This window comes from Aquarana catesbeiana, linkage group LG06 (genome assembly GCF_042186555.1).
Source record: "Aquarana catesbeiana isolate 2022-GZ linkage group LG06, ASM4218655v1, whole genome shotgun sequence".
In the NCBI taxonomy this organism is placed as follows: Eukaryota; Metazoa; Chordata; class Amphibia; order Anura; family Ranidae; genus Aquarana; species Aquarana catesbeiana.
This window is the reverse complement of record NC_133329.1, coordinates 18,708,167-18,721,314: the sequence shown is the minus strand read 5'-3', so window position 1 is coordinate 18,721,314 and position 13,148 is coordinate 18,708,167. Positions and strand designations below refer to the sequence as shown.

The 13,148-nt window shown below is 39.7% G+C and overlaps 1 protein-coding gene across 1 annotated transcript in view; it reads left to right on the top strand.

Moving 5' to 3' along the window:
* LOC141148207 (uncharacterized) overlaps positions 1 to 13,148 on the top strand; it is a 186,511-nt gene that overhangs the window by 163,014 nt on the left and 10,349 nt on the right. The gene's annotated exons all lie outside the window — the stretch shown is intronic.

Here is a 13,148-nt window from a genome sequence, read left to right as displayed (position 1 = left end):
ATATTCTGCTACATTTTTTTGGTAAAAAAACCAAAAATAACAAACAAACAATAAGCGTATAGTGATTGGTTTGCACAAAAGTTCTAGTGTCTACAAACTATGGGATATTTTTATGCTATTTTTATTTTTACTAGTAATGGCGGCGATAAGCCATTTTTAGCGGGACTGCGACATTGCGGCTGACAAATCTGACACCAAGGGGTTGATTTTCTAAAGGCAAATCCTGCTACTTACTTGAGCCCCATCTCTCTCCAGCGATGTCCACTGTGCTGCACACAGAAAGCTTTTTATCTTAATGCAAAGAATTCACCTTCTGCCTTTACAACTCCTTTAACCACTTGCCGCACGCCGCACGCCGCACGCCGATATATGCCGGCACAATGGCAGTGGTAGGCAAATGGGCTTACCTGTACTTCCCCTTTAAATTGGGGGCTAGTCCGCCATGTTCAGCGTGACCGTGCCCCCGGGACCCGCGGACTCGATGTCCGCCGGTCTCCCGGCGATCGTGTCACGCAGCGGCAGAACGGGGAGCTGCCTATGTAAACAAGGCATTTCCCCATTCTGCCTTGTGCCATGACAGAGATCCACTGCTCCCTGTCACCGGGAGCAGTGATCGCCGTCATGTCAGTGACCCCACAGTTAGAATCACTCCCTAGGACACACTTAACCCCTTCATCGCCCCCTAGTTTTTAACCCCTTCCCTGCCAGTGACATTTATACAGCAATCAGAGCATTTTTATAGCACTGATCGCTGTATAAATGACAATGGTCCCAAAATAGTTTCAATAAGTGTCCGATGTGTCCGCCATAATGTCGCAGTCACGATAAAAATCGCAGATCGCCGCCATCACTAATAAAAATAATAATAAAAATGCCATAAATATATCCCCTATTTTGTAGACGCTATAACTTTTGCGCAATCCAATCAATATATGCGTATTGCGGTTTTTTTTTAACAGTCCTGACCTCAACCGATAAAACACCTTTGGGATGAATTAGAGCAGAGACTGCGAGCCAGGCCTTCTCATCCAACATCAGTGCCTGATCTCACAAATCAGCAGCTCACTCATCCATGTCTTTATGGACCTTGCTTTGTGCACTGGTGCGCAGTCATGTTGGAACAGGAAGGGGCCATCCCCAAACTATTCCCACAAAGTTGGGAGCATGAAATTGTCCAAAATGTCTTGGTATTTCCTTCACTGGAACTAAGGGGCCAAGCCCAACCCCTGGAAAACCCTGGAAAACAACCCCACACCATAATCCCACCTCCACCAAATGATTTGGACAAGTGCACAAAGCAAGGTCCCTAAAGACATGGATGAGCGAGTTTGGGGTGGAGGAACTTAGTGTCACTTCCGGTTTTGGCAATCAATGGGTCACCCGGCTCTGCCCAACGCATGTCGCCATGGACACGTGATTTCCTCAGGGGTACTGCACATGTACAATTAGTTATTTTGAATCTATTGCGCCTTTGTGAGGTTGACACTGATGTTGGATGACAAGGCCTGGCTCGCAGTCTCTGCTCCAATTCTTCCCAAAAGTGTTTTATTGAGTTGAGGTCAGGACTCTGTGCAGGCCAGTCAAGTTCCTCCACTCTAAAATCTAACAGTTAGTTTCTCTTCTTTCCCCATATTTTTCCCAACACACTCTTTGTTCTAGAGTGACAACAATGTCTAGTATGGTTGTCACCAAGTATGTTAATGGGGGATTACCAAGAATTACCTTTTCTCCCAAAAAAGAAGAAAAAAGTGTGAATAAGAAAACAAATGTAGCCGCCACATCTAAGAACCAGTGAGATGCTATAATTTTTTGTCTTTGGATTTAGATACTTGAAATGTTTTTCTTTTTGGCCTAAACTCAGTATGTTCAGAGAGGACTGAGACAGCTCACCACAGGCAAGAGAAAGTGTGGGCATTGCAGATACGTGTGGGCAAGTCACATACGAAGGTAAAGCAGATCTCTGGATAGAGGTCACACTACAGAGTCTCTATTCCTTAAAATGGAAAATTTTCACAGCAAGGACACACAGCAGAAGACTCTCATGGATTTATTATTTTTTTTACATGCTAATTGAAGACTTTAAGGGCAGCTTCACCTTTAGTCTCCTTCAAAATGGCTGCTCTGATCAGGTCCACCTGTTAGTTTTTCAGGTGGACCTGATCAGGCAGTCCATTCATCCTTACGGACAGGCAGTTGTAAACAGACTTAAAGGAGAAGTACAGCTACAACTGACTGTACTTCTCATGTGGATTACAGGAGTGGTTCTGCACTCCTGTGGTCCGCTTTCAGCAGGCAGCAGGCTAAAGTAGGGTTGCCACAAGCCAAACCCCAACACTCAGGGCCGTCCTTAACGCAGGGCAAACGGGGCGCCTGCACTGAGCCCAATCTTTGTTGGGGGGCCAAAAGCAGCTACCGCTTGAGCTTGCGCTACCCACAAATTGGGGCCCCAATGACGGCTTTGCAGAGAGCACAGAGAACACTGGAGGCTGTATTCCCGAGCTAGCCAGCAGAGAGGGGGTGGGGCCAGGAGCTCCACTGATGCTCTGACCCCACCCCTATGCTCGGAACAAAGAAGATGTAGTGATTGCAGTGATTGGAGTGGGAGCATCAGTGGAGCTCCTGACCCCGCCCCCTCTATACTGGCTGGAGAATACAGAGATCGGGGGCATGGCCGGGAGCTCCACTGATGCTCCCACTCCGATCACTGCTCTCACTACATCCGCTCTGTTCCGAGCATACAGGCTGTATAGGGCGGGGTCAGAGCGTCAGTGGAGCTCCCGGCCCCACCCCTTCTATACTGGCTTGGAAACACAGAGGTCCGGGGGGCAGGACCAGGGGGATCCACTGATGTTCCCACTCCATCTACTCCCACTTCTAGCAACCAATCAGTGAGTGGTAATGATGTGCTGTAACCCCCACCAACCAATCAGTGAGCGCTAATAATGTGCAGTACCCTCTAGCAACCAATTGACAAGCAGAAATTATGTGTTGTAACCTCTAGCAACCAGCCAGTGAGTGATAAGGATGGGCTGTAACCTCTGAAAACCAATTGCAATTGCTGCTGCAGTAAACTGATTTTGAGTCTACCTGCTATTTTTTTTTTATGTCTCAGAATGGAGTGGGGGGCTCAAGAAAATGTTTTCCCAGGGCCCAATCAATATTAAAAATGGCCCTGCATACACTATAAGATTACAAAAGACCTGGAACACCTATAGGTGACCCAAGGAGAGTAGTAATGCAGTGAACAGTGGGTGTGGCCAAACTACTCTTGCTGTCATCATCCCCCCCCCAGTAATGCCGAACCTGCCCCAAAACAGCCACCCACGGCTCTCGGATGACAACAGATTTGTGTGTCTCGGTTACTTCGGGAGCCACACCCCAGTCTGATTAATAATTCAAAACCCAGACTGTCCGAGTGAATCCTGGACAGGGGGCAACCCTACAGTCACTGCTGTCTGCTCTGCCCCCCCCCCCCTCCTGGAGCGCTGGGCTGTGGAGAAGGTGGGAGCAGCTGGTTTGGGCTCTCAGCGGCTCACTGAGAGGCTGAGCCTGATGCCTGTCCAGGGCAGATCCTGACCATATGGTTGTAATTTTTCCAGAGCCTGGATCGTCCCTGTGACATCAGCCGACAGCGGGCTTTAGCCTAGGATTGCCACCTGTCTGGGATTTACCCGAACAGTTCGGGTTTGGAATCATGCGTCTGGGTTTCAGACTGTCTGAACCCGGACACATTATTCAGACTGGACTATGGCTTCCCAGCAGGGTTGCTGGCTGCAGTTGTCTAAGCTGAGAGTGTCTGTTACACTCTTTTATGCTGCCCAAAGCCAGAAATAACATTCCACCCCACATACAGACACACAGATGGGAGAGGAGAGAGGGCTCAATCTGCACCTCTTCCCCCCACCACTACCCCTTTGTCTGCCCACACTCCAATCCCCGGCGCTGTGTCTCAGAAAAGGAAAGTGTGGGCTGGAAATTTGAAGTCCAGCAGCCTCAGATACATCTGGATGAGAGGTGTTGACTGCCAAGGGGTGAGTGAGCTCACCATCCATCCCTGTCTGTGACTGAAGTATCCCCCCTTCTCTTTCCTGCCTCTGAGTGAGTACACTAGGGTAAATCAGGGTTCTCAGAGCACCCCTTACATCAGACAAATGTGGCCAAGCACTGGATTTTCACACACCAGAAAGATGTCTCTAGTTTATCCATTCAAGGAGTGGAAAAAATAGTTATGCCCATTAGAGGAGGGGATAAATTCCAGCTTTTATGTAAATGTGAGGTTTTTTTGGATTATTTCTTTAAACACTAGAATTCCCCTTGGCTTAAATTTTGAATGGGATGTTTCCTATTATTATGATTAATGTGCAGTTCATCTGCTCCAACCCAGCTCTGTTCAGTCTTAGTGATCGTTATTCAGCTCAATTCACTCTCTAAAAAACATATAAAAATATTTAATAAGACATTATGATATACACAGCCACTTATCCCAATCACTTACTTAGTTTCAGTAATATAATTGTAGGAGCGGTGGCGTTTGTTTACTTTTATGTCTACATTTGTAGATAACACATATATATTCTTTGGAGAAAATATAATGCAAAATAAAACATAATTACAATACAACATCATTTATGTCATAATTTTATAACAAACTCTTTACATGTAGTTATGCTGGATCACTAACTGTTCAATAACCAGAAAATGATACAGATTATCAGGTTCAGGGATACAGCCAATAGAGCAATATATCCACTGGAATGTCGGATATAACGTTTCGGTTTTAAAGATTATAGTCTGGTTTTATGCATAAGGGTTTACTGTAATCTGTTTTTGCCCTGCTACCATCTTTATAGACTAATCCACATATGTGTAGTGAAATTTCTGTTTTAGTTTCTTTTTTTAAGATTAAACAACACTCATCGGTAATAGTGCCCATATACACGGCGATATCGTAGCTCAAAATTCTCATCATCATAGGGTTGAGATGCACAGGGTGCACCCCCCCTGATGGAATCTATGTAGGTTTTCTCCTTCCCACATAACTACGAACCGCTGTATCTGCGGACATAAATATATTTTCCTTGTCAAAAGAAGTTTATTGAGTATACAATATTATAAAGATACATAAAGTAAGTTTACAAGGATCTATAAAGTAAGCTCATTGTTTTACAGTAGGGTTTATATAGGTAAATATCATGAAATTTCAAATATTAAACATTGGGTTCACGTAAACCTAAATTAAAGATATATATCATTTCCTTAGTTACTTTTGTAGGTATTTAAATGATTTATACCTACTATACATATTGTTTCCAAGTAGAGTGTATATAGGTCAAATAAATTCTGATAATGAGCTTTAATCGTAAGGTGGAGAAAAGGAAAGAGAAAGAAGAAAAAGGGTTGAAAGGTAGAGGTATGGTCCACAAGGTTGTCCCGCTCGTCAGTTTATTATTCTTTTTAGTTCTCTTTGAAGCCTTAGAATGGGTGTCTCTGTAAGTCATTTAATCTGTTACCATGGCAACAGGACAGAGTCATTGAAGTTTGACAGGAACTGTTGTTTTATCCAAGGATGCCAAAGTTTTTCAAATTTTGGAATTTGATTTTGATCGATGGCTACCATCTTAGCATGGGACATTGTATTATTCATTCTGTGAATTGTTTCTGCTAGTACCAATGTAGGAGATTTCCATGCCTTGGCCACTGTTTGTTTTGCAGCCGTTATTAGTTGGATCATAAGTTTGAATTGAGAGAGTGTTAACCATTCCGGTTTTAGATTAAGTAAAGTTATATATGGATCTGGTTGTATTATTTTTTTAAATATTTTAGATGCAATCACGAAGACTTCCTTCCAGAAGGTTTGGATTACTGGGCACGTCCACCATATGTGTAAATATGTGCCTATTTCTGGGCATCCTCGAAAACAAAGAGTTGAGGTATTAGGTGAATATTTTGCCACTCTAGCGGGTACAAGGTACCAGCGAGTTAGGACTTTATAATTTGTCTCCAGTGCTAAGATGTTGGGTGAAGATGACTTAGATGTGAGCCATATGTTAGACCAGTCCGTGTCTTCTAAAGTTCGTCCCAGGTCCTCCTCCCACCTCTGAACGTAAGAGGGTCTATTAAGATTTGCTACTCCATATAATTGATTATAAAGTGATGAAATTGTGCCTTTAGCAAATGAATCTTTTGTACAGATTGATTCAAAAATGGATAATTGGGATAATGGTGTATCCCCCTTTAGGAATGGTGTATAGAAATTTTTGATTTGGAGATATCTAAATATCTCAGAGTTTGGTAGATCATATTTTTCTCTAAGCGATGGGAATGAAAGGAATGATTTAGATGCTATGAAGTCATTTAGTGTCTGAATGCCTGATGTTGTCCAAGCTTTAAAAGAATTTGGGTAGATCCATGCCGGATAAAAGGCCGGATTTCTGATAAAAGAAAGGAGAGGATTGTGTGGAGATTGTAACTGAAATTTGGTTTTTAGTTTATCCCAGAGAGATAAGAAGTGTTTAGTTATGGGATTATGAATTTTAAAGCGGTCTTTAGGATCAAGCCATAATAAATTTGATATTAATAGAGGGTCATTTTCTGAAGCCTCTATAAATACCCATAATGGCATTTCCTGTTTTGCATGGTATTTGGACAGACTGGCCAAATGTGCTGCTCTGTACTAGTTAGTAAAATTAGGGTATCCCAGGCCTCCTTTATTTTTGGGAAGATGTAGTGTGTGTATAGGTATACGTGGTTTAGAAGAGCCCCATATAAACGAAGTTGCTCTTTTTTGTACTATTCTCAAAAAATAGGAAGGAATTGGAATAGGGAGGACTCTGAATAGATAAAGCAATTTGGGTAGAATAGTCATTTTGATTGCATTAATCTTCCCTATCCAGGATAAAGGAAGTTGCGACCATTGTTTTATTAGATTTGTGATCTGTCTTAATACAGGAGGATAATTGGTTGAGAATAAGTCAGAATGAGATGCTGTTAAATTAATTCCAAGATATGGGATTGATTTTTCTGCCCATGTGAATGGGAGTGCAGCCCTAGCCGGGATCAATTCCATGTTTGTGAGTGAAATATTAAGCACTAGGCATTTCTTAGGATTAATCATAAGGCCGGATAGGGCTGCAAATCCATCAAGAGCTGGTATTAAGTTAGGACCAGAGACCTGTGGTGATGATAGAAAAAGTAATATATCGTCTGCAAATATACATAATTTGTGTGTAATACCTCCTACTTCAATGTCAGTTATAGTTTGGTTTGTTCTGATGTATTGGGCCATGGGTTCGAATATAAGGGCAAATAATAAGGGAGATAATGGGCAACCCTGTCGGGTACCTCTTTCGATATTAAAGGCTTCAGATTTGTATCCAGCATATTTTATATAGGCTTTGGGTTTATTATATAATGCTTTGATCCATGTTAAAAAGTGGGGTCCAAAACCCCATTTTTGTAATGAATATTGCATATATCGCCAGGATACTGTGTCAAATGCCCTCTTAATATCGAGAGATAGAAAACATAAAGGGATTTTCCGTTTTTTAGCAATATGTGCCAATAACACTGCCCTGCGTATATTATCGCCTGCCTGTCTATTTGGCATGAAGCCTACTTGATCTCTATGTATTAATTTTCCTATAATGCTATTGAGGCGTTTTGCTATTATTTTTGCTAATAATTTAATATCGAGGTTTAACAGAGAGATAGGCCGATAATTCACACAGGAAGTATCATCAGAAAGGGGTTTTGGGATCATACAAACAATTGCCATTAGTGTTTCTTGCCGAAAAGAATGTCCATCTAGAAGTTTGTTAAAAGTTTCAGTGAGAATGGGAGAGAGTATTTCTGAGAATGTTTTATAGTATAAAGCCGAGTAGCCGTCTGGGCCTGGTCTTTTGTTAAGCTTTAGGTCTTTTATGGCGTTAACAACTTCATCTATAGTTATAGGCTCATCCAAACTGCTTTTTTGATTCTGAGATAACTCAGGTAAGGTTATTTTTGAGAAGAAGGATTCAGCCTCTGTAGGATTAAATTCATTGTTTGTCTTGTATAAAGTTGCGAGATGTGAGTGAAATTTATGGACTATTTTAACTGGATTACAAGTGTAAACATTTTTTGATAATTTCAAACGTATTGGTTTGAAAGATTTGTTAGTTGAATTTAATGCCCGAGCCAAATATGTACCTGGTTTGTTTGTATTCATGTAGAAATTGTGTTTGGAGCGTTTGAGGGATTTATCAACTGACTCAGTGAGAAATAGATCGTATTCCAATCTAGATTTTTCCAGATGAGATTTTGTACTCTGAGATGGATTATCTTGAAATGATATGTAGGCTGCAATAAAATTGAGTTCTAGTTTTTTTGCTAGATTTTTGCGTTCCCGTTTAAATAGTGCCATTTGTCTTTGTATTGTACCACGCAAGACAGGCTTATGAGCTTCCCACAGTGTCATTGGGGAGATGTCTGTTGTATTATTAATTGATATGTATTCCTTTAAAGCTTGTTCAATGGCCATCTGATGTAGTGGGTGTTTGAGCATTATATCCGGTAAGTACCACGTTGGGTCATGCGCTTTTGGTATGGCTGAGGCTATAGTAGTGTATACTGCATTATGGTCAGACCACGGAATCGGAATTATATCTGATGCAATAATTTCTGGTATCATTCCTATTGTTAGAAAAATATGATCTATTCTGGTGAAAGTTTGATGAGGGTGCGAGAAATAAGTGAATTTCTTTTTCATTGGGTTACTTTCTCTCCATGAATCTACCAGATTGTATTTGGAAAGAAGTTGAGAAAAAGGTAATCTAGAGGTTATTTTGGATGGTGTAAAAGGTGATTTATCTAGAAATGGGAGGAGGACCTGGTTCGAATCCCCACACATTATCACTGTTCCTATTTTGTGTGTATTAATCACTTGTAATATATGTGAGAGGAATGGTGTAGGTTGTTTGTTAGGAGCGTAGTAGGAAATCACCGTGATTGCTGTATCCATTATATAACCCATGAGTATCAGGTATCTACCTTCTGGGTCTTTAATTTCTGATGATAAGGTGAATGGTGTGGATCGGTGAAATGCAATTAGAGTTCCCCTTTGCTTGGTACAGGCAGAAGCCGTGTAAATTTGTTGATAAAAAGGAGAAATATATTTTGGAGTAGAATCTTTGGTGAAGTGTGTTTCTTGGAGGCATACTATGTGAGCCTTCTTGTTATGGAAAGTACGGAAGGCTTTGGTCCTTTTCTGAGGGACATTTATTCCCTGAACATTCAGGGAAAGTATATTCAGTGGTGCCATGGCAATAGATCAAATAGTTTTGACTTACTTTTTGTTATGCAGAGCTGACTGCGCAGATCAACCTGTGTGGACTGAAGAGATGAATAGATAGAAAAGAAACCAGTGAATTCTGGAGTAAAGAGTAAACAAAAAACATATGAGATTAGATGATACATTGTATAAATTATTTTTTGCAAGTAATCACAATTTACCCGTGAAAGAGAATAAATATCTCTCTCAGGGGAATAAGTGCCTTCGTCACACTCCCACATAATATGGTTGGGAGAATGAGGAGGGCTAATGGGGGTACACGGATCTTCCGCTTACAGGAGAGAAGTGCTATGTCAAAAGACATCAAAATGATGTTTCATTAATTGGAGTGCAGAATATAGTTTTTGTTGAAATTATTTATTCCAGGGTGGTTGTATATGGTTAGTCTTGCCCTAGGCTAAATAATTCAGTTAGAAAGGTACTGTTAATAACTTTGGTAATGATGAAGATAGTTTGAATTATTTTGGGATTTTAACCCTTTTAGAGTAAACAATTACATATTTTATTCATATGTAACTGTTTAGATATGTTAACTCATAAAATTGAGGTTGTATTGCTTCAGATTAGAATAAACAAAAACATAATTCTAGGAACTAGTTAGGTAATAATATATTTGTTTTAAGAAAAGAAAGAAAAAGCTTCCATTACTTCTGGATTATTGAACATATTTGTCCTAAAAAGTAATAAATCTATTGTTATTACCTGATAATATATAACTGAACATGAATTTCCTTATTTCACTTATATATTCTAAGGCTATATGAATCAGAAGTAATAAGAAATATAACTGGAATGTAACGATCCCACACAGTGTGTGACTATCAGAATGCAGTTACATTCAGTTATAAATATAGGTTTTTTATAGAGAACCATCTCTTAGTATAATAAATGAAGAGATATCAGGAATTAGGATGTCAGTCCATTGAATCTTCTTGGTCCATGGATGATGTGGCATAACGGCCTCTTTTGTGAGAATGATGATTCCCATTTTGTTCTGAAATTTTCTCGGTGCTGCCTGAAGGTGAAGATGACGCCATTCTTCTGCGTGTGGGAGAGTTGCTGCTTGTGGGTTCTGTCAGATTTAATTTTAAAAGGGTTTGTTGTAGTTCATCTGCTGATCTGCTTCTGTAAATTGTACCTTGGTAGTTAAATCTGACTGAAAAGGGGAAGCCCCATTGATACATAATGTTGTGGCGTTGCAGTTCCATTAGTTGGGGTTTCATGGATCGTCTTTTAGTAATAGTAAGTTGGGATAGGTCAGCAAAAATTTGATAATTGTGTCCTTGAAAAATAAGTTCCTTTTTTTCTCTTGCAGCAATTAGTATTTGTTCTTTCGTTCTGTAATAATGAAATTTTGTGATTATATCACGTGGGGGTCCATCTTTCTTTTTGGCTGTGAGGGCTCTGTGTACTCTGTCCAGTTCTAAACGTTCAATAGGGATATCTGGCTTTAGTTCTTGTAATAGAGCAGTAATAGTAGATTGCAGGTCTGTCACAGTTTCAGGTATTCCCCTTATGCGCAAGTTTGAACGGCTGGCTCTATTTTCGTAATCTTCGAGCTTAGTTTGAAGTATTAAATTCTCTTTTTTTAATTGTTCCAATTCTGTTATATTTTCTTGGGTTGTAATTTTAATTTCATCCATTTTTATTTCTAAGGCTGCGGTGCGGTTTCCCAGCTCTCTTATTTCTTTGGTTAGGCTTTTTGTTATTTGGTCTGAGGTTTGTTTTAAAGCCTTATGAAGCATCTTTTCAAATTGTAATAATATTACTGGGGATACTGAGGAGGCTTGTGGAGAAGTTTGTGAGAGGATTTGTTCTGTATCTGACTCAAATGGAGAGTCTTGCTGTGACATTTTCTGTCTGTGAGAGCGCCCTGATGCTGTATCTTGTGAGGTGACTGGAGCTGCTTCAGCTGCAGTGAGTGCCTGTGAGCTCTTTGTGAGGTGATTTTTATTTCTGCCACGGTTTCCTCCCAGTACCATATTTCCTGCCCAAACTTTCACAGTTTGTTCCCTGGGGCAAATAGGTTCAAATGGATACCTTTTGAGCCTGCAGGCTCCGCTTTGTCCTTCTCTTCTCTCCTCAGCGGTGTGGAGCTCTAACAATGCATGTCTGCTCTGCTAGGCTCCGCCTCCTGCCTCCGACATAAATATATTTTTACCAAGTCATTATGGCTACAGTTCTTACAAACATATACATATGGGCTTACCGCGATCCAAGTTTACTTTATCACTATTACCATAGATCCACCTACATATATGTTGGGATTCAATTTCAGTTTCCTTTTCCTAGGACTATGTAACACCGATTGGTAACAGCGCTCATACACACGGCGATATCGTACTTTCAAATTTTACTTCTATAGAGTTTGAGACACATATAGTGTATTCTTTTAATGGAATCCATGCAGGTTTTCACCTGTTCACATAATTACGGATCGCTGCATATGCAGACACACATTTTTTCACTAAGACATTATGGCTATAGTTTCATCCTTCACCTTTCTTCTTCCCCTCTTTTTGCCTTTTGCCATTTTATATGATAATAGGAAGCCTCGAAATACTCCAGAACTTTATAGCGGTCCCCTGTTGCAGTAATCCAGTTTTAAAAACTATACTGGAATAAATTAAATCAAATTCAATAAAACAAACTTATAGGTTGCTATCAAATTACCAATGACATGATAATTACCAGCTTCAGGGACAAACCACATAATCTTCTCCATGTTCATCCACACATTATCATGTCCAAGACGAAGTGTTTATACCTCCTTTTTTAAGCAGTATAGACATGTCTGTATCTCAGTTGTTAACCAAAGTGGTTTATTTTATGTTGAATTTGATACGTTTTAACATCTTTAAAAAACTCTTTCACCACAGTTCAACATAGTAACAAAAAGTTTCAGTATTTAAACACATTTTTGAAATATTGATGTGAACATATTAAATACCCCATTATATACAACATAATTGACTAACTTGTGGGAGTTTTTCTTTTTCTTTTTCTTTTTCTTACCCCTCACTTTGGGAATCTGCAATTAAATCTGATTTCATCTCTTTTTCTGGAAATTCATTATGAGGTTCTATTTATATATGTATTTTTTTTTTGTTTACAAAAGCATTTATTTGGAAGTTTAGGTAATAGACATTCGGTATAGTTGACATTAATGTAATACATCGGTACAAAAGAAAAAGATATAAAAAAAAAACAAAACAAAAGTTATATAACCTTATGTTACAAAAGTGATAGTGGTGATAAGAGTAGGATTATACACACATAATATAAGGCAGATCACTATATCAACATTAGGTAATAGGTAGATATGATAATGTTATATTAATTTACTTAGGTTGGGTTCCAAAAGGCCCATTTTCTTTGGTGAACATGGATAGTGTTGTTAAGGGTGTGATAAATCCACTCAGAAAGTTTGAGGCGCTCCATTTTATTTATTACTTGTTGCCATGATAGGTTAGTAGATTTCCAGTTATATGCTGTCATCCAGTGTATTGAACTACACATGGAGTGGAATAGTCTCATACATGGGGAAGGATATATGTATTTATATGTATTTTTTTACATGCACATATTGACACAACGATGTTCCTTTCACTAAATATTGTAGTCCCTACAAGCACGGTCTTGATGTGTGTGCATGTGCGCGATTTTATCGATATAGAAAACGCACTGTTTCGGCAGGTGTGGATTTTCCTGCGCACGCACACACACACACACACACTCACACACAAACACAGTTTTGTGTGCGGAAACATTTTGTCACATGTATATATGCTCACACAAGATTTAGTTTCGTTATAAATGC